The sequence below is a fragment of the Limulus polyphemus genome, unplaced genomic scaffold, assembly GCF_000517525.1.
Source record: "Limulus polyphemus unplaced genomic scaffold, Limulus_polyphemus-2.1.2 Scaffold353, whole genome shotgun sequence".
NCBI lineage: Eukaryota > Metazoa > Arthropoda > Merostomata > Xiphosura > Limulidae > Limulus > Limulus polyphemus.
This window is the reverse complement of record NW_013665963.1, coordinates 612,262-614,688: the sequence shown is the minus strand read 5'-3', so window position 1 is coordinate 614,688 and position 2,427 is coordinate 612,262. Positions and strand designations below refer to the sequence as shown.

Genomic DNA, 2,427 nt, shown 5'->3' with positions numbered 1-2,427 from the left:
AAAAAATAGTGGGTACAAGCACAAAATTTATGAGAAATTCACTAGAATAAGCAATCCATTGTTGCACATTAATATAAAACATCTATCAGATGCATTCCCAAAGTTTAAAATAGTAAGTAAAAAACACCATATTCAAGCAGCATTTAATTTTTTTTCAATTCTTTCATTTGTTATTAATTATCACCAAAAAGATAAAAATTTGATAACATATTATAAGTATGAACTTAAAAATCCAATGCTTCTGGGAAATTCATGTCAGCTAACAATTTATATCTGCTTAAGGTACAAACTTGTAAACCTGTTATTTTCTTATCCTCACCTGCAGGTAACTTTTAGAAAAGCAGTGAATAAACTTCTTTAATCGACATGTCTATCGTTAGATAAGTCACATCTTTAAAACTATTATTAATGTTTTAAATCTTTTGTCAATATCTTTATTCAAGCTATACTGTCAATCTGTTTACTCCCAATTTTTGAAACATTTATCCTCATGCAAATGCAGTTTAAGCTACCTTTAATTATTTGTGATTCAATGAAGAGGAAGTTTCCCTTACTAATTTTTAATGTGTCTTATTTGTTCTGTACTCAAAAGGTAAGAAGATGAGAAGACACAAGCTTAATATTTGTGAAGAAACTAATTAGGCATCTATTATTATCAAGACATTTAAACTTTCTAACACAGTTATTGGCTTATAGAATAAATTTCTGCTAACAGTAGTACAGACCAGTGCTTTGCAGGAGATGAAAGGGGAAATCAATGATTTGTTGAAAATTAAAGGGTGTGATTAAATTTTGTTTTATCTTCTCTCAAGTTAACATTTAGGACGGCTGGATGTAGGAAAAGCAACAAGTTATTCATGAGAACTGGACACTTTTGTTACTAGTGGAGAAATTTAGGGGTTATTTCTTGTGCCTTTGATTTTTCTTTTTTTAATTAATAATATGTTATAGTTATATAGTTAGTAATTAGTAAAGTTCACAGATTACATTAATCTCTTATGTATTTCTAAGTGTATTGAAGATGTTGAGATACTACAAATAACTAGTAGCAAGTTTAACTTTACAATAACAGAATTTTAGTTATAAACATACTGCATGATTACATTTTACAAGTAAAAGGAAATATCTTCATATAACTACTTAGACCTTACTTGGAATACAGTGTAGAGTTTGGGTCTCCAAAAAAGATTTGACTTTTTCTTTGGAAGAAGTTCAGACAAGAGCTAATGCATGCTTCCCGAGATTGAAAGGTTAATTTATGGGTGATAGGTTAAGATATCTTTTAACTTAAGTAATTTTCTCTTAAGAAAACAGGGTAAGATGAAGAGATGCTATTGTTATCTCTGTATCTGCAAATTGCAATACTGGAGAGTGACACAATACAATTTATAAATGTAATCGGTAATTTCCTTAAAAGAGAAGAGTGAGTTTAAGTTTTCACTTTGTTTCTCAATACAGACTAATACTAGTAGTAATAGAGTGTGATATTTTTCTACATTCCCCTTCGTAGTTTGGCCTTCAACTTCAAATATCAATCCCAATAACTGGAGATGAGACAGTGAAAATGGATGCTCTCATTAAATACATCTTCGAGTCCGAGCGTAACTTATCTCTTCCACGTTAAACAAATACCTAAATTTATAAATTTTCAATAAAATATGTCTATGCTACATCTTTAAACTTACATGACTGGCACCGATGTTTTTCAAATTTCAACCAACTACTTGAACTAGTATTATATAGGACACAACAATTACAGTTTTAAATTGTAATTTGCATACCCAAACTAGCTGAAAAAGCTCAACTGGTTTGCAAGCATATTTACATATTCGAAAAAGTTGCTGTTATGGAAAGAAAAATGGTGAAGGATAACATATATTTAAGGAATGTTGTATTCGTAAGTTCAAAAGAAAACATGTATGTATTGTTGTTTTTTCTTTTATACTTCTCTCTCTCTCTCGTCAATTCATGACTAGAATATCCTTCAAGAAATATTTTATCATGATCATAATGCAAAAATAGATATACTTCTCAAACCACCCTCAGAGTCACATATGTAAAATTCATCCAATAACGCTTTATTATATGAAAATATTTGGCGTCTCTAGGATTGTTTATATATATATATTGTTACGTCTCCGTTTGTTAATTAATTTTTCCGTAAATTCTTTCCAACTAAACTTTAGCGACACAAGTCCTTTCTTAAATAAAACTGGTTTATTCTTTCTGAATATAACTTTACGATACACTTAATTTCAACATTCGCGCTAAAACAAACGCTATAACGAACGTTAGCCTCAACAATACTTTCTGACAATTACTCACTACCTACACATTGTCCCGTCACGTTGTCACCATCTTATATGTACCAGACTACCCCCAATCTAGTAATCTCAGGAAGGTTCGAGAAAGAAGTGGCGTGATACT

At 30.2% G+C, this 2,427-nt stretch overlaps 1 protein-coding gene across 2 annotated transcripts in view; it reads right to left on the bottom strand.

Moving 5' to 3' along the window:
• The window catches only part of LOC106457631 (translin-associated protein X-like), a 46,368-nt gene extending 44,548 nt beyond the window's left edge, over positions 1–1,820 (bottom strand). The window contains exon 1 of one of the 2 annotated variants that reach the window (XM_013917065.2): positions 1,686–1,820. The gene's annotated coding sequence lies outside the window, so the exon portion shown is untranslated. Of the gene's footprint in view, positions 1–1,151; positions 1,530–1,685 lie in introns of those variants that run through there. The other variant, XM_013917066.2, reaches the window with a different exon arrangement.
• Positions 1,821–2,427: the final 607 nt, after the last annotated feature.